This window comes from Thalassophryne amazonica, chromosome 1 (assembly GCF_902500255.1).
Source record: "Thalassophryne amazonica chromosome 1, fThaAma1.1, whole genome shotgun sequence".
Classification (NCBI taxonomy): Eukaryota; Metazoa; Chordata; class Actinopteri; order Batrachoidiformes; family Batrachoididae; genus Thalassophryne; species Thalassophryne amazonica.
The window spans coordinates 19,750,402-19,770,694 of record NC_047103.1 but is presented as its reverse complement, the minus strand read 5'-3'; the positions used below and the strand labels follow the sequence as shown (position 1 = coordinate 19,770,694).

General features: G+C 41.2%; 1 long non-coding RNA gene across 1 annotated transcript; it reads left to right on the top strand.

Annotated features, from left to right (window-relative positions):
- The first annotated feature begins 9,863 nt into the window (after positions 1-9,863).
- Positions 9,864-19,561, top strand: LOC117519069. The gene is made up of 3 exons (XR_004563163.1): positions 9,864-10,007; positions 13,064-13,065; positions 19,519-19,561. It is a non-coding gene; the product is annotated as an uncharacterized LOC117519069 (long non-coding RNA).
- The last annotated feature ends 732 nt before the right edge of the window (positions 19,562-20,293 follow it).

Genomic DNA, 20,293 nt, shown 5'->3' with positions numbered 1-20,293 from the left:
TTCACAGCGATGTATGAGGTGGCTAGACCCATGGTGAATCTCAAGACACAATGATCCAGTGGGGTCAAGGACTGTAGACCACTGCTTGAAGCACACATATACACGACATCGCCATAGTCCAACAAGGGCAGGAAGGTGGCAGCTATTAGGAGCTTCTGAGCACTTCAGGAGAAACATGACTTATTTTTATAGAGGAAGCCTAGCTTCACCATTAATTTGGAGATCAAGTGTTTACATGGCCAAAATGTAGAAGCTGATGCTCCCTCACAACTCAAGTCATACTCATGTTGGTGTCTCTAAATCACCAAATCAAGGACACTCTGAAGAGACCTGGTACCAAAGATTTCCAGTTGTCACCTTAAGTCAGTTGGTTAGCATCCAAGTCCCAAAACCATACAGTAAGACAGGTAGCACCAGGACCATAAAGACTTGTACCTTTGTTATTCTGCAATGATATCAGCATCGTCAAACACCTCTATCCAAGGACCTCATGACTCCAATGACAAAACACCCTGACTCTGGGGAGTGGCTCAAGAGATTCCTCCGCCATCCCCAACTAACTGGATCCTCCACTCATATTGCTCCCCAGACCAGGGGTGTTTAGTTTTTATACCTCAGCCAGTTACTGTATTTTTACAAAAATGATATGTTAAACAAGAGTAGGGATTCATGTCGTGTGGAACTATTGTCCTTTTGCCAACAAAGATGGCCGAAGGAAAGTAGTTTGGCACAACATGGATCCAATACAATGGATCCAGGGTACTGGATCCAGTAATAAACCTGTGGATCCACATTCGGCTGAGGTATAAACAAGTTCTTCCAAGGTGTCTCTCAATCTCAGAGGCCAAGGACCCAAAGACATGATTGCCATTGCTGAAACAAGTGAATGTCTCTACAGGTCAGACAATTTTTATGGCTGAATCCAGGAAATCACTAAAAGCCTGGATCCTAGTCTTGATCCAGAACATTTGCAAAGCCAAACACTCCGATTCCAATAAACGACATTATAATGAAAGTAGGGCAGTTAACAGGATCAGTCTTAAGGTCAATACCGATTTGCAAAGAAACAAAAGCCTGCTTGCTCAGCCTTTTATCTGACATCGGTTGTTCATATGAGATGCATTATATTTGTAACAATATCACCCCAAAATGTAATTGGTGCATGTGACCTGCACCCAGAAGAGAGGGATTGCAGGTAAAGATGAGACCAAATGTTTAAGACTATTGTGCGTATGTCCTCAAATAAAATTAGAGGTAAAATGTCCATTAAGTGATCTTGATCAAATGAGGCATCGGGATGCAGAATGAAACAAATCTTGTAGGTTTTCATAGGTGGGGGGGATTGTTGGACAGTTTGTCCCATGACCTTGTCCTCAGACCATTTGATAACTTCATATCTCCTCTGGGGTGACAGGCGTCATGATGCATACTGTTCTTTACTTATTACGCCACACAGACAGAACACAGTTTTGATATGACACATACCGTTCAAGATAAACAACGCAAGCAGGTCATCCGCATACAAATGTCAAATGCAACACTTACTACTGATCCACGCACCGGGCAAGGCCTGCCCACCTAGGTGTGAGCTGAGACCAGGCTTAAAAACGTAGGCGGGGAGCTCGGTCAGGACTGTTGCATGCAGCTTCGGGAGGGGCGGGGGGGGGGGCGTTTGCTGCAGGAGTCCAACGCTGTCGTAATGACTCATTCCATGAAGGTATCTTTTTAATACAACATCTGATTTTGAAGTCCATTTCCTGTCAGTCTTTGAGTCTTCAAGTTCACTCACCACATTAAACAACCGGGAGGGAATCTGCCAGCAAGGAAATCCGCTACAGATCATACAAATCAAACTGGGAAAACTGACCCAAGTACATACGTAATTTATTGCTCTTACTTTAAATTGGGTCTATGTGGAGTACAGGCAAAATCAACACAGTGTTTAAACAATCCGTCGCAGGAACAAAAACAAGAAGTCACATTGGTATGTTAATGAAGCAAGTTTAAAAAGAAGTTTTCATCTCCTAGGGGCGGATTTGGGCAGAAGGCTTGAGACGGGGTGTGGCAGCCAAACAGTTTAACCGCCACCCCCTCCCCAATTAGCTGTGGAGGTTTCTTTGATTTTAATGCGGTACTACATGCCAGTAGTAGTATTTCCTCAACACTCATTATTCCACAGCCTCATTTTCTGACATAGCTCGCAGTGTCTCTCCAGACGTAACACTGCTGTTAATTACCGCTGCAGAGGCGGAGACGTGCAGGCTGAAGGACGAAGAAGGAGGAGTGAAAGGGCTGAAGCACGGCGGAAATGACTGAGGAGTTCATCTGTGAGCAAACAACTGGACTGTTTGAGTCCAATGAACTGCTGCAGAGAAAAGTGGCAAAACAGCGCGGCGTGTAAATCATCTGAAGAACACCAAAGGGACTCGTGCAATATGCTAATCAGGCTCGCTTTCCAAAATAAGAAGACATAACTTAGAAGATGCTACATTAATGGTCACTGGGGAGCTTGTAAAGGATGAGGACAGGAAGGTAGCTCTCTGTAGGTGAAGTCTGAAGTTATATTTCATTTGATTTTTGAAGTGTCACTGCCATGTGACACCTTATATAACGCACCCGATCAGCATACTTCAAAACACAATGCACTAAAGCAGAAACTGATGCCGTCTTGATTCTGTCAAGGTGACAACTCAGAACAAGATCTGGCACTCAGAGTGTAACCCCCGCGTCATACGTGTTTGACACTGATCCATGCAAATTAAATCTTTGTTTTTCAGAAGTAGAGGTATACGGCCTGTGTGGAGTTGCCCCCCCACACACACACACACATTCTTCAAACCTCACAAAAATGGTCTCAATATTTGTGTTACTTTGGCATGGATTTTTTTCTGCTAAGTTTCTTTTTCACATTTGTGATGCTTTCATTTTCAATACATTTATGAAAGTTAAATTAGGTGCGCTGCCAGTCTACTCTATGTAAGCAGAGTGGGTCCTGGTTAGTACTTGGATGGGAGACCTCTTCAAAAGACCAGGGGCTGTGTGTGTGTGTGTGTGTGTGTGTGTGTGTGTGTGTGTGTGTGTGTGTGTGTGTGTGTGTGTGTGTGTGTGTGTGTGTGTGTGTGTGTGTGTGTGTGTGTGTGTGTGTGTGTGTGTGTGTGTTAAACCTGGAGATGTGTCAGGAAGGGCATCCGGCATAAAAACTGTGCAATATCCCAATGCAGAACCGCTGCTGCCACCCTGAACAAACGGGAGCATCCGCAAGGCCAACGACAACAATGAAAGTTAAGATCCCTGTCACACGTAGCAGGAGTATGGCCGAATGGTGTCAGAATGACGAATCGGCCCACATCTGAAAAGAGTCGAGGTGCAGTCTGAAAACATCGGACAGCAGTCTCAGAGTAGTCTACATGGGTGGACCCATTCGCATGGCTGCTTCGAATGTTTTGCATATATGCAAAACATTTGTGGCGCAATCCAGGTGGGACACCCATCGAACACCAGTTTGTGCAGTCTGTGTGCAGTCCCACTGCAATCTACATGTTCATATGGCATTGTAACAGCATTCAGAAAATCCTGATCACGGTCAGGAGAACCCCAACATGGACTGTGCACGTCACATCCCACCGGCATGTTTCGCTTGTGCCACGTATGTGCACCTCCACTGGATCCTGTTTAGGGAGAGCAAAAGACATGTTGATATGCAACATGTATGTGGCATGCATCCATCATGTGAAATAGACATGAACATTGCGCAATCAAACCGAAAGCACTGTCTGTCACTGTGAGTCCATGCGTCATTGTCCATGTCAGAGGCTCAGCGGGGTGCCCCCAACCCAGCTGAATTGGATGTCACCCCCCGTAATACACAGATTATGACATGTGTACCATCTAACTCTATTGGAGGAATGATGGTGGAACTGTTTCGCTAGCCCATGACACCATAAATATATTGTTATGGTTAGGGGTTCGGGTGGGACCGAACCGTTGCAGGCAATGGACCAAAATCCAGGGAGCTGGACAAGGAGAAGAGTACAAAGGAAAATATATTTATTTATAATAAATAAAGTAAAGGTGCTGCGCTGGGGTGCCTGCAGTGTGGAGAGATGGCCCGCTTCCTGGCAGTGAAATGAGGGAGCTGCAGGATCCCGAGCCAGTCTTGAAGGATAATATCAACTAAGGTTGCCTCAGAGACCAGGAAGTATGGGGAATAAAGACACAGGGTGAGTGAATGCACTCGTAATGCTGGAGCCTCAAAGAAGTCACAGGTCATTAAAGGCTTATCACAGGTTGTTTCAGAGGTCAGAAAATAAAGTTCTCTTCTTAAGAAATAAAGTTCACTGTTCAGGAATTCAGAAGTTGTATCCAAAGGTCAGAGGTCAAGATGCAGTTCCAATTAAGCAGGACTTGATACAGCTGGGTTCTCAATTGTTTGATATCAGAATTCATGCGGTTCTTAGGAAGAGTTCTTGGAACAGTTCTTTATCATAGCACAGTCACAAACAGGAATGAGCGACAACGGGATCTCACTGAGACGAGGAGAAACTTAACTGGCGTGTAGTCGAGATGCACTCTGCGCCAAGAGCCGAGGAGCTCCAAAGTAACGTTGCTGTGCAGGTAGTCAGAGCCAGGATCCAGGTCTGCTTGGGAGCTGTACCGAAATCATGTGGAACATCAGAAAAAGACAGTTCGCTCTAATACGGGAATTAGAGGGGAGCCCAGGTTAATGTGTATGTTTCTGTTGTGTGGGCCGCTGAAGAGGAGGTACTGCTGGCCCACCACCACCAGAGGGCACCCTGCCTGGAGTGCGGGCTCCAGGCACCAGAGGGCGCTGCCATCTCACAGGAGCAGCCGGGGTGACAGCTGTCACCTACGACAGCTGTTACCAATCATCTGATCCGCAGCGGTATATCTGCAAGACGTCATCTCCACTTCTCTGCCGAGATATCGCTCTACCAAGGAGGTAACGTATCCAGCCAAACAGATTATCTTTTGACCATAAAATACTTGTTGCCTTTACACAGAAAGAGAAAAGAACAGCAGGAGACTGTATTTTGGATAAGTACTCACATTCCTGCACTACAGTGTTTTTCCTGATGAGAGGTGGAGGTGGTTTTTCCACCATACGTGTTGCTGGGTGCAGGCGCACCCACATCTGACTGTTTCTGTTCCTCGCCAGCAGTACCGGATCCGACAAGCGGAGGCAGTGGCCACCTGGGAGTTTGGGACTTGGCGGCTCCAGTATTCCCGGGGTTCGGTGGCGCAGGAAATCGTGTGGTTCCGGTTCTGCTTTGGACAGACGTCTCCTATCTTCGAGCCTGCCCACATGACACCTTTGTGATTCGGCTTTATTGTCTGTTATTGTAATCGGTTGTGTTTGTTGTGCTTATTTCACAACAGTAAAAGTGTTATTTGACTTCCTCCATTGTCCGTTCATTTGTGCCCCCTGTTGTGGGTCCGTGTTCCTACACTTTCCCAACAGTTTCTCAAGCTTAGGTCCTGTACAAGAAGCCTGGGAGTTCTGTGCAGTATATGTTCCTATGACTGCATTCTTTTGGACACAGAGCTCTGATGTTGTACCTGGAATCTACTAGAGCCACTCTTCCAGTTTGGAAGTTGCACATTACCAGATTACCAGTAGGACAACTTTGGACTTTACCTTTCACATCTGCCACATTTAAATGCCTGAGGGGTGGATAAGATATGACCTTATTTTTGTGGCATTGGGGCTACATTTGTTGTGATTTGTCCATCAATTTAATGTATTTATATAGCATCAAACCACAACAGAGCTGCCTCAAGGCACTTCACATGGGTAAGGTCCAGTGGTGGGCACAGTTCAGCTAATCTGATAACAGATAATTATCAAAGCTAATGTTTCTGGTAGTGGATTAGCTTTTCAGATAAGTTTTAAAACCATCATTGGACCAATTATTTTCCGATAGATTTAGTTCCGATAACTTTCAGTCCAATAACATTTTTTTTTTTTTTTGCTGGTAAAGTGAGCAAAGTTTTATGGTCAAAAACTTTGTAAACCCTAAAATCAAATGTTTTAGTCAATCTGTTGTGTGTTTGTAGCAGACTGGCTGCCTGTCGCTTGCTGATGATGTCATCATTAAGCAAAAAGCGTGACGCAGGGAGCATTGTCGGTAGTGTAGTTTACACACAAAAACAAAACAGACTAATTTTAACATTATTTTATTTTATTTCTTTGTGGCTGTAATTTAATCGCCAAGACTCGGTGGGGGAGAGGAGCGCTCACGGCGTAGCTGTGTACAGAGGGACTTTTCTTCAATTTTAAGACACTGTTTTTTTTTTTTTTTAAAGGACGCTTTATGTGGATTATTTATTTAGATGAATCCCACTGAAACTAACAGGTAAAAAGTTATATTAACGACATGTATTTTACTCTGCCAGTCAATGCATTAATGGACGCATTCCGGTTGTTTAAGCCACAGGGTTCAAAGTGTGTGAAAAAAGCAGCATGGCAGCTTCTCCTGTCTCTCCAGCACTTTTCTGCTCTGGGTGTGAAATGTTTAGTTATTCCTCGGCCTCCTTTAGCAGTAATGGTACTTGTAATAAGTGTAGCTTATTCGCAGCTTTGGAGGCCAGGCTGGGCGAATTGGAGACTCGGCTCTGCACCTTGGAAAATCCTACAGCTAGCCAGGCCCCTGTAGTTGGTGCGGACCAAGGTAGCTTAGCCGCCATTAGCTGTCCCCCAGCGGATCCCGAGCAGCCGGGAAAGCAGGCCGGCTGGATGACTGTGAGGAGGAAGCGTAGTCCTAAACAGAAGCCCCCTGTACACCACCAACCCATTCACATCTCTAACCGTTTTTCCCCACTCGGCGACACACCTGCCGAGGAACAAACTCTGGTTATTGGCGACTCTGTTTTGAGAAATGTGAAGTTAGCGACACCAGCAACCATAGTCAATTGTCTTCCGGGGGCCAGAGCAGGTGACATTGAAGGAAATTTGAAACTCCTGGCTAAGGCAAAGCGTAAATTTGGTAAGATTGTAATTCACGTCGGCAGTAATGACACCCGGTTACGCCAATCGGAGGTCACTAAAATTAACATTGAATCGGTGTGTAACTTTGCAAAAACAATGTTGGACTCTGTAGTTTTCTCTGGGCCCCTCCCCAATCGGACCGGGAGTGACATGTTTAGCCACATGTTCTCCTTGAATTGCTGGCTGTCTGAGTGGTGTCCACAAAATGAGGTGGGCTTCATAGATAATTGGCAAAGCTTCTGGGGAAAACTTGGTCTTGTTAGGAGAGACGGCATCCATCCCACTTTGGATGGAGCAGCTCTCATTTCTAGAAATCTGGCCAATTTTATTAAACCCTCCAAACTGTGACTATCCAGGGTTGAGACCAGGAAGCAGAGTTGTAGTCTTACACACCTCTCTGCAGCTTCTCTCCCCCTGCCATGTCCCCAATACCCCATCCCCGTAGAGACGGTGCCTGCTCCCAGACCACCAACAAACAGTAAAAATCTATTTGAGCATAAAAATTCAAAAAGAAAAAATAATATAGCACCTTCAACTGCACCACAGACTAAAACAGTTCAATGTGGTTTATTAAACATTAGGTCTCTCTCTTCTAAGTCCCTGTTAATAAATGATATAATAATTGATCAACATATTGATTTATTCTGCCTTACAGAAACCTGGTTACAGCAGGATGAATATGTTAGTTTAAATGAGTCAACACCCCCGAGTCACACTAACTGTCAGAATGCTCGTAGCATGGGCCGAGGGGGAGGATTAGCAGCAATCTACCACTCCAGCTTATTAATTAATCAAAAACCAAGACAGAGCTTTAATTCATTTGAAAGCTTGACGCTTAGTCTTGTCCATCCAAATTGGAAGTCCCAAAAAACAGTTTTATTTGTTGTTATCTATCATCCACCTGGTCGTTACTGTGAGTTTCTCTGTGAATTTTCAGACCTTTTGTCTGACTTAGTGCTTAGCTCAGATAAGATAATTATAGTGGGCAATTTTAACATCCACATAGATGCTGAGAATGACAGCCTCAGCACTGCATTTAATCTATTATTAGACTCAATTGGCTTCGCTCAAAATGTAAACGAGTCCACCCACCACTTTAATCATACTTTAGATCTTGTTTTGACTTATGGTATGGAAATTGAAGACTTAACAGTATTCCCTGAAAACCCCCTTCTGTCTGATCATTTCTTAATAACATTTACATTTACTTTAATGGACTACCCAGCAGTGGGGAATAAGTTTCATTACAGTAGAAGTCTTTCAGAAAGCGCTGTAACTAGGTTTAAGGATATGATTGCTTCTTTGTTATGTTCTCCAATGCCATATAGCAACACGGTGCAGATTAGCTATCTAAACTCTGTGAATGAAATAGAGTATCTTGTCAATAGTTTTACATCCTCATTGAGCACAACTTTGGATGCTGTAGCTCCTCTGAAAAAGAGAGCCTTAAATCAGAAGTACCTGACTCTGTGGTATAACTCACAAACTCGCAGCTTAAAGCAGATAACCTGTAAGTTGGAGAGGAAATGGTGTCTCACTAATTTAGAAGATCTTCACTTAGCCTGGAAAAAGAGTCTGTTGCTCTATAAAATGCCCTCTGTAAAGCTAGGACATCTTACTACTCATCACTAATTGAAGAAAATAAGAACAACCCCAGGTTTCTTTTCAGCACTGTAGCCAGGCTCTATTGAGCCGAGTATTCCTTTAACTTTAACTAGTAATGACTTCATGACTTTCTTTGCTAATAAAATTTTAACTATTAGAGAAAAAATTACTCATAACCATACCAAAGACATATCGTTATCTTTGGCTGCTTTCAGTAATGCTGGTATGTGGTTAGACTCTTTCTCTCCAATTGTTCTGTCTGAGTTATTTTCATTAGTTACTTCCTCCAAACCATCAACATGTCTATTAGACCCCATTCCTACCAGGCTGCTCAAGGAAGCCCTACCATTAATTAATGCTTTGATCTTAAATATGATCAATCTGTCTTTATTAGTTGGCTATGTACCACAGGCTTTTAAGGTGGCAGTAATTAAACCATTACTTAAAAGCCATCACTTGACCCAGCTATCTTAGCTAATTATAGCCCAATCTCCAACCTTCCTTTTCTCTCAAAAATTCTTGAAAGGGTAGTTGTAAAACAGCTAACTGATCATCTGCAGAGGAATGGAACCTCAGTGCTGCTTTTGATACTGTTGACCATAAAATTTTATTACAGATTAGAGCATGCCATAGGTATTAAAGGCACTGCGCTGCGGTGGTTTGAATCATATTTATCTAATAGATTACAATTTGTTCATGTAAATGGGGAATCTTCTTCACAAACTAAGGTTAATTATGGAGTTCCACAAGGTTCTGTGCTAGGACCAATTTTATTCACTTTATAGATGTTTCCCTTAGGCAGTATTATTAGACAGCATTGCTTAAATTTTCATTGTTACACAGATGATACCCAGCTTTATCTATCCATGAAGCCAGAGGACACACACCAATTAGTTAAACTGCAGGAATGTCTTACAGACATAAAGACATGGATGACCTCTAATTTCCTGCTTTTAAATTCAGATAAAACTGAAGTTATTGTACTTGGCCCCACAAATCTTAGAAACATGGTGTCTAACCAGATCCTTATTCTGGATGGCATTACCCTGACCTCTAGTAATACTGTGAGAAATCTTGGAGTCATTTTTGATCAGGATATGTCCTTCAATGCACATATTAAGCAAATATGTAGGACTGCTTTTTTGTATCTCTAAAATTAGAAAGGTCTTGTCTCAGAGTGATGCTGAAAAACGAATTCATGCATTTATTTCCTCTAGGCTGTACTATTGTAATTTATTATTATCAGGTTGTCCTAAAAGTTCCCTGAAAAGCCTTCAGTTAATTCAAAATGCTGCAGCTGGAGTACTGACGGGGACTAGAAGGAGAGAGCATATTTCACCCATATTGGCCTCTCTTCATTGGCTTCGTGTCAATTCTAGAATCGAATTTAAAATTCGTCTTCTTACTTATAAGGTTTTGAATAATCAGGTCCCATCTTATCTTAGGGACCTCATAGTACCATATCACCCCAATAGAGCGCTTCACTCTCAGACTACAGGCTTACTTGTAGTTCCTAGGGTTTTTAAGAGTAGAATGGGAGGCAGAGCCTTCAGCTTTCAGGCTCCTCTCCTGTGGAACCAGCTCCCAATTCGGATCAGGGAGACAGACACCCTCTCTAGGCTTAAAACTTTCCTTTTTGCTAAAGCTTATAGTTAGGGCTGGATCAGGTGACCCTGAACCATCCTTTAGTTATGCTGCTATAGACTTAGACTGCTGGGGGGTTCCCATGATGCACTGAGTGTTTCTTTCTCTTTTTGCGCTGTATGCACCACTCTGCATTTAATCATTAGTGACTGACCTCTGCTCTCTTCCACAGCATGTCTTTTTCCTGATTCTCTCCCCTCAGCCCCAACCAGTCCCTGCAGAAGACTGCCCCTCCCTGAGCCTGGTTCTGCTGGAGGTTTCTTCCTGTTAAAAGGGAGTTTTTCCTTCCCACTGTCGCCAAGTGCTTGCTCACAGGGGGTCGTTTTGACCGTTGGGGTTTTTCTGTAATTATTGTATGGCTTTTGCCTTACAGTATAAAGCGCCTTGGGGCAAATGTTTGTTGTGATTTGGGGCTATATAAATAAAATTGATTGATTGATTTGATTTGATTTGATTAGTTTGTGTATGACGGTGTGTAATACCGAGATAAACTGTGACTTCTCATACTGTGTTTTGCTGCTTTTGAAAGATGATGACAATGTTTGGGTTTTTTTTTTGGTTTTGTTTTGTTTTTTATTCATTCATTTTCATACATCTCATGTGTTTGTGTCCTTGAATTACCCAGCAGTGAAAAGTGAAAGTGAACTGGTTTATCAGAAACAGACACTGTAATATGATCTGGCCGGGTCCAAATCAGCACTAAAGTTATCGTTATTGGTTATCTGTAATAAAGATTAATTTTTTTTAGCATTTATTGGTTTAGAGTCATAAAAGATAACTTTCAGTTATCGGATTAATGGTTATCAACGCTAACTTTTGGTTAGCTGTGCCCACCACTAGTAAGGTCTAACCTTACCAACCCCGTGAGCATGCACAGTGGTGACAGTGGTTAGGAAAAACTTCCTTTGGTGTTTTTGAGGTAGAAACCTCAAGCAGGCCGATTCAGAGGGTGACCCACTGCTTATCCCATTTAAATAAATGATAGAGACAAGAAAGACAAAACAATGGATAGGTGGATCTGCATGTTTATGAAAGTCAATAAATATGTTGTTCCATTGAAGTACTAGTCTTAATTTTGTACAGCAATAATATTCTCTGTTGCTTCAATTCGTAAAGTCGTCTGCATGGTGCAGTAGCACCCCATCAAATTTTCAGCATGTGGCTCCATACAGTCCAAGACCAGGTTACAGCCATGATCAGTCATTTTCCACACCTCCTTTCTCCAATTTGGGGTCACGGGTGGGGTGGCAGTCTATTGCAGCCCACATATAGACAGACAAACATAGCCACACCCCTCACTCACACCTTCGGGCAATTTAGACCTCACCAATTAGAGGTGGGGCGATACCGGGAATTTGGTATTGATCCGATACCAGTAAATACAGGCCCAGTATCACCGGATATCGATACAGATACTTTTTCATATTAAGCTTCATAGATCCAAAGGATCCAAAAGACCTAGGATAGAATTTCGCCATTGTACATGACAACAAAATACTTTATTATCACAATCAACATTTTTGTTTAAAAAATCACTCAACACAACTTAAAATCTCATAGGTAGAGGGGTGACAAACCACAATACAAGGGTGCGCTGCTCTGTGCTGTGTGACCAGCGCAGCGCTGCTCTTACAAACAGAGAGTAGACTTTGATGAATCTGCCTGCTAGGCAGTCAGTGCTTGCGGGAGACAAAAAAAAGCTTGAGCATCGATCATTTTACACAAGGATTGTTCAATATCAATACCAGCATTGGTATCAATATTATCGATATTAGGATCGATCCGCCCACCACTATCACCAATTCACCTAACATGCATGTCTTTGGAAGTGAGAGGAAGCTAGGTAACCTGAAGGGAACTCATGCGAGAACATGGGAGAACATGGAAACTCCACACAAAGAGGCCCAGGCGGGAAGCAATCCAACGACCTTCTTGCTGTGAGCCAACAATGCTATCCACTATGCTACCGCACCATCCCTGTTGGGATTTGGGGCTATACAAATAAACTTAATTTAACTGAAGCATTGGGCCAAAATTTCTACCTTGGCCTGTGAACCTAACTGGTGACCATCTGGCTGATTACCAACCATTCTGCCAAGTTTGGTCAAAATGGGAACAAAGTCATTTAAGGTATTTTGTTCATACACATATGAACAAAGATACAAGATCAAAACCCTTGCATGCACTAAAACTTGTCTAGACAAGTTCAACATTTTGGTGTGAAAGGGCTCCTCTCACAGAAGACACTGCGCAGACACAGGACTTTTTCACCCACATTACCCAGAGGAGCTATATGTGACACACAAATGACAGGATGACTTGGACCAGACAGTAAACGGATTTTACTCTCCACGCTCCCGAGTACAAAGCCTCCATGAGGTCAGATTGAGACTGTGCAGGTCATTCTCTGAAGGATTAACAGTGAGAAAAAGGGTACGTTGATGACGTTTGTAACACGCGAAGGCATGGAACTGGAAGAATACAAACATCCCAATACAAAACTATTAAAATATTTTCAGTATTTAAATCACATATCAGTGTAAAAAGGTACAGTCAGAGGAAAACAAAAAGCTCATACTTATGAATAAAAACAGGTAGAAAAGCATTCTTTCCACAGATGCTTACTCATCCCTGCTTCATAAACTTGCCAAGTGCACTTATTCTCAACCTCATCTAAAATACCATAAGTCTGTGCAATTAGGGCCCACTCAAATGAGGGACAGTTTTCTGATAAGTGGACTGTTATAGGGTTATTACTGGATTTTATTTTGTCATTAAAACAATGAAAGTGACTGTAGCCGTGTGGAGAAGTTCAGGCCATCATGGTGTAATTACGAAGCCCATAAAAACAGTAAGATCACTGTGAGCATATTATGTATCCAAGTGGCACAGTGACACAGTCTTCTAATGGTGACACTTTATTAGTTAAATAAATTGATTGGAAACACATTACTATGTTCTTAAATTACATGAGAATTTACAGTAATTGGACAGTGATTATTCTAATGATTGATGATTTAAATTAGGCCCAAGACATATTCAGTGACTTGGAAACGTCACATATTAATCCCCCGACTTTGCAAATATAACTGGCTGCAAATGCGGTGACTTATGTTTAAAATGTTTACAGGTTTGTGTCCAATTATGTGATTCAACACTGTGAGAAAGTTAAGAATATTGGTGTGACGTTTGATCCAACATGTTTTTCATGTTGGATCCTACTTCCCTCTGAGGTCTAGGTGGATTTTCCAGATTTTTTTCATACTGCCAGTAATTCCCCTTTAAAAAAGGTACTTGTTTTTGGTATCATGCCCATGTGTTGCATATCACAGTGTTCAGAAGAATCTCAGATTTCAGAATCTGTGACATATATTTGCCTTCAACACTGGATGTAGAAATATCTTGGCTCTAAATCTGAAAAATGAAATGCATTTCTCGAAAACTCTCCAAATTTTTATTGAAAACATACCTTTATTCATACGGACAAAACTGTTTTGGTGCTAAAACTGGGTTTAGTAAAGTCTTTGGCTCACAAAAGGAATGTAATATATTAAGGAAATTGTATATTCATGTAAATAAATGAAAAATAAATTCATGCATCATTTCCAGTTAAATGTTTTGTGACTTCAACTCCAGATCCTGGAGAAAGAAAGCAATCCATGTTTTAGAACAATATGTTTCACTTGTAGGGCTAAATCTAAAGTGTCAGAACAATTTTTGTAGCATTTCTGAGGGTTTAGTGGTAGTATGAATAATTCTAATTCCTTAACAGAGTGACAGTACACTTTCAATGAGCCTTTTTGAGGCACCAGGCAGAGGCAGAGAGACCCATGTGACCTTCTCCGGGCTTCAAGATTGGCTGTGAGGCAAAGATAGTCTAGAAAAGGGACTGAAACTAGAGGTGAGAGTCTACAAGTACAAAATGGTCACAGTCCAAATACTTATGAGCCTGATTATACATGAATAAATGTGCAGAGAAAATAAGTTGTAACTCTTCATTAAAGAAACTTATTAGTAAATAAATGAAAATAAAAACATTGACCCAAATGAGACATCACGGTCATGTTTCTTCTGTCGCTGTAAAAGCCTAATCTCTGTTTTGCATTTCTTTCTGTCTATGTTAAAATGTATTTCTGGCATCAAACATTTTTATTTTTATTCTAATTAGTCTATTCTCTCTGGTGCATTTTTGTGTTGCCTGATTCCCTCATGATATATGGAATTAATAGTTCAGAGCACATATATAAGCCTGCAACCACATCAACAACTAGGTATATTTGCAGCCATGCAGCCTCTTGTGGTTATTTCACATTTGACCTATCGGAAAGCAATGATGCCAACCTCGTGAAATTATAGGAATTTATTAAATGCAATACTTGTTGCATTTGCAATGTCGGAATGAACCCAAGATGCAGACAACGAGGGGTAAGGTGATTACAAAGGTGACTTAATTTCCAACAAAAGAAACACAAGTTCAATCCAACAACCGAAGTGAGTTCAACAAGCTGGGAGAGTTTAAAAGATACCACAGGTGTTACAAAAAGCAAACCACAAAACAAAATGCAGGGCAATGGACATGGAAAGAAACACAATGGCAAAATCAGACAATCCAACTATACTAACAAATCAAAAACAGGAGGAGACAAATACGACAAAGTCACAGGGGGGACCAAAGAGAAGAATGTGGCAGCTACACAGGAATAGAGCAAGATTAAGTACAGAAACTTAACTGAACAAACAGAGAGAAACAGGTATGCAGGAAAAATACGGGAAGCCAGAAAACAACACACTGAGAAACTGACAAACACAAGGTGACTCAAAACTCAACAAAAAACCTGTGGGTGAGTGGAACCAAAAACATTATGATAACAATACTCAACCTCGAAAGAGGACCACAAAAGAACCAAATGTAAAACCAAGAAAAAGACAAAAAAAAAAAAAACAAAACATGAAACTCAAACAAACAAGTGCAGACAAGGGAAAACACACATCAAACAGGTGACGACACAGAACTGACAGGGGAGAAAACAAAAAAGACAACGATCAAAGATGACAGACGCAGACAGGGGACAGAACACAAAGACACTCAACACAGGGGCATAGACAGGGGGCAAACCACAACAATACTGATGTCTGGGGATTGTCAACTCTTGTTCCCCTCAACATACCTAAGACAGTACATGCCAAAAAAGAGGAGGGAAAGTGAGGAAAAGAATAATAGCCATGTACCATGTGATATAAGATGTCATTTGTGAGTAATTAAAAAGCTGGAAGCAGGAGAGGAACCAAGGCCTTGCTGAGCAACAAGCTAGGAGGAAGGAGTGACAGCAGCAGCCTCAGCAGGCATCACAGTACACATGCAGCGATTGTCACTCATGCATTGGACTGATAAGTCATTTGCACAGGTGCAGATAGAAACAAAAGACAAAAACTTCTGTATATTGGTCAACTGTGTCGATAGCATGGCCCAAGCAGGGTCACCCCTTTGAGTCTGGTCTGCTTGAGGTTTCTTCCTCAAATCATCAGAGGGAGTTTTTCCTTACCACTGTCGTCTGTGTGCTTGCTCTAGGGATTGGTAAGGTTAGACCTTACTTGTGTGAAGTGCCTTGAGACTATATAAAATATGGTATAATATATATAATTTATTTCATTTTCTACAGAAAATGAAATAAATTGAAATTGAATGGAAAAAGCGTATTAAACCAAAACAAACAAATAAAAAAAGCAGAAAAACAAACTGGACGCTACACCATTGTCTCCCGCAGATGGATGGATGCCGAGATTGGAAGCAGATATATACTGTAGGTGAAATTATCACTTACATTGGAACTTATTTTAAGAAGAAAATTTCTATATTGACCCGTCAATAGATCTGTCTATACAGTAGTGTTCAGAATAATAGTAGTGCTATGTGACTAAAAAGATGAATCCAGGTTTTGAGTATATTTCTTATTATTACATGGGAAACAAGGTACCAGTAGATTCAGTAGAGTCTCACAAATCCAACAAGACCAAGCATTCATGATTCACACTCTTAAGGCTGTGAAATTGGGCTATTAGTAAAAAAAAGGTAGAAAAGAGGGTGTTCACAATAATAGTAGCATCTGCTGTTGACGCTAAAAACTCAAAACTATTATGTTCAAACTGCTTTTTTAGCAATCCTGTGAATCACTAAACTAGTATTTAGTTGTATAACCACAGTTTTTCATGATTTCTTCACATCTGCGAGGCATTAATTTTGTTGGTTTGGAACCAAGGTTTTGCTCGTTTACTAGTGTGCTTGGGGTCATTGTCTTGTTGAAACACCCATTTCAAGGACATGTCCTCTTCAGCATAAGGCAACATGACCTCTTCAAGTATTTTGACATATCCAAACTGATCCATGATATCTGGTATGCGATATATAGGCCCAACACCATAGTAGGAGAAACATGCCCATATCATGATGCTTGCACCACCATGCTTCACTGTCTTCACTGTGAACTGTGGCTTGAATTCAGAGTTTGGGGGTCATCTCACAAACTGTCTGCGGCCCTTGGACCCAAAAAGAACAATTTTACTCTCATCAGTCCGCAAAATATTCCTCCATTTCTCTTTAGGCCAGTTGATGTGTTCTTTGGCAAACTGTAACCTCTTCTGCACATGTCTTTTATTTAACAGAGGGACTTTGCGGGGGATTCTTGCAAATAAATTAGCTTCACACAGGCATCTTCTAACTGTCACAGCACTTACAGGTAACTCCAGACTGTCTTTGATCATCCTGGAGCTGATCAATTGGTGAGCCTTTGACATTCTGGTTATTCTTCTATTCATTTTGATGGTTGTTTTCCGTTTTCTTCCACATGTCTCTGTTTTTTGTTTGTTTGTTTTTTGTCCATTTTAAAGCATTGGAGATCATTGTAGATGAACAGCCTATAATTTTTTGCACCTGCGTATAAGTTTTCCACTCTCCAATCAACTTTTTAATCAAACTATGCTGTTCTTCTGAACAATGTCCTGAACGTCCCATTTTCCTCAGGCTTTCAAAGAGAAAAGCATGTTCAACAGGTGCTGGCTTCATCCTTACATAGGGGACACCTGATTCACACCTGTTTGTTCCATAAAACTGACTAACTCACTGACTGAATGCCACACTACTATTATTGTGAACATCACCTTTTTCTACTTTTTTTTTTACTAATAACTAATATTAGATCTCTCTCTTCTAAGTCCTGTTAGTAAATGGTATAATAATTGATCAACATATTGATTTATTCTGCCTTACAGAAACCTGTTATAGCAGGATGAATATGTTAGTTTAAATGAGTCAACACCCCCGAGTCACACTAACTGCCAGAAACACTCATAGCACGGCCGAGGCGGAGGATTAGCAGCAATCTCCACTCCAGCTTATTATTAATCAAAAACCCAGACAGAGCTTTAATTCATTTGAAAGCTTGACTCTTAGTCTTGTCCATCCAAATTGGAAGTCCCAAAAATCAGTTTTATTTGTTGTTAACTATCGTCCACCTGGTCGTTACTGTGAGTTTCTCTGTGAATTTTCGGACCTTTTGTCAGACTTAGTGCTTAGCTCAGATAAGATAATTATAGTGGGTGATTTTAATATCCACACAGATGTTGAGAATGACAGCCTCAACACTGCATTTAATCTATTGTTAGATTTAATTGGCTTTGCTCAAAATGTAAATGAGTCCACCCACCACTTTAATCATACCTTAGGTCTTGTTCTGACTTATGGTATGGAAATTGAAGACTTAACAGTATTCCCTGAAAACCCCCTTCTGTCTGATCATTTCTTAATAACATTTACATTTACTCTGATGGACTACCCAGCAGTGGGGAATAAGTTTCATTACAGTAGAAGTCTTTCAGAAAGCGCTGTAACTAGGTTTAAGGATATGATTCCTTCTTTATGTTCTCCAATGCCATATACCAAAACAGGGCAGAGTAGCTACCTAAACTCTGTGAGTGAGATAGATTATCTCGTCAATAGTTTTATATCCTCATTGAGGACAACTTTGGATGCTGTAGCTCCTCTGAGAAAGAGAGCCTTAAATCAGAAGTGCCTGACTCCGTGGTATAACTCACAAACTCGCAGCTTAAAGCAGATAACCCGTAAGTTTGAGAGGAAATGGCGTCTCACTAATTCAGAAGATCTTCACTTAGCCTGGAAAAAGAGTCTGTTGCTCTATTAAAAAGCCCTCTGTAAAGCTAGGACATCTTACTACTCATCACTTTTCTCTCAAAAATTCTTGAAAGGGTAGTTGTAAAACAGCTAACTGATCATCTGCAGAGGAATGGTCTATTTGAAGAGTTTCAGTCAGGTTTTAGAATTCATCATAGTACAGAAACATCATTAGTGAAGGTTACAAATGATCTTCTTATGGCCTCAGACAGTGGACTCATCTCTGTGCTTGTTCTGTTAGACCGCAGTGCTGCTTTTGATACTGTTGACCATAAAATTTTATTACAGATTAGAGCATGCCATAGGTATTAAAGGCACTGCACTGCGGTGGTTTGAATCATATTTATCTAATAGATTACAATTTGTTCATGTAAATGGGGAATCTTCTTCACAGACTAAGGTTAATTATGGAGTTCCACAAGATTCTGTGCTAGGACCAATTTTATTCACTATATACATGCTTCCCTTAGGCAGTATTATTAGACAGCATTGCTTAAATTTTCATTGTTACGCAGATGATACCCAGCTTTATCTATCCATGAAGCCAGAGGACACACACCAATTAGCTAAACTGCAGGATTGTCTTACAGACATAAAGACATGGATGACCTCTAATTTCCTGCTTTTAAACTCAGATAAAACTGAAGTTATTGTACTTGGCCCCACAAATCATAGAAACATTGTGTCTAACCAGATCCTTACTCTGGATGGCATTACCCTGACCTCTAGTAATACTGTGAGAAATCTTGGAGTCATTTTTGATCAGGATATGTCATTCAATGCGCATATTAAACAAATATGTAGGACTGCTTTTTTGCATTTGCGCACTATCTCTAAAATTAGAAAGGTCTTGTCTCAGAGTGATGCTGAAAAACTAATTCATGCATTTATTTCCTCTAGGCTGGACTATTGTAATTCATTATTATCAGGTTGTCCTAAAAGTTCCCTGAAAAGCCTTCAGTTAATTCAAAATGCTGCAGCTAGAGTACTGACAGTGACTAGAAGGAGAAAGCATATCTCACCCATATTGGCCTCTCTTCATTGGCTTCCTGTTAATCATAGTACCATATCACCCCAGTAGAGCGCTTCGCTCTCAGACTGCAGGCTTACTTGTAGTTCCTAGGGTTTGTAAGAGTAGAATGGGAGGCAGAGCCTTCAGCTTTCAGGCTCCTCTCCTGTGGAACCAGCTCCCAATTTGGATCAGGGAGACAGACACCCTCTCTACTTTTAAGATTAGGCTTAAAACTTTCCTTTTGCTAAAGCTTATAGTTAGGGCTGGATCAGGTGACCCTGAACCATCCCTTAGTTATGCTGCTATAGACTTAGACTGCTGGGGGGTTCCCATGATGCACTGAGTGTTTCTTTCTCTTTTTGCTCTGTATGCACCACTCTGTATTTAATCATTAGTGATTGATCTCTGCTCCCCTCCACAGCATGTCTTTTTCCTGGTTCTCTCCCTCAGCCCCAACCAGTCCCAGCAGAAGACTGCCCCTCCCTGAGCCTGTTTCTGCTGGAAGTTTCTTCCTGTTAAAAGGGAGTTTTTCCTTCCCACTGTTGCCAAGTGCTTGCTCACAGTGGGTCGTTTTGACCGTTGGGGTTTTTCCGTAATTATTGTATGGCTTTGCCTTACAATATAAAGCGCCTTGGGGCAACTGTTTGTTGTGATTTGGCGCTATATAAATAAAATTGATTGGATTTGATTTGATTTAATAGCCCAATTTCATAGCCTTAAGAGTGTGCATATCATGAATGCTTGGTCTTGCTTGATTTGTGAGAATCTACTGAATCTACTGGTACCTTGTTTCCTATGTAACAATAAGAAATATACTCAAAACCTGGATTCATCTTTTTAG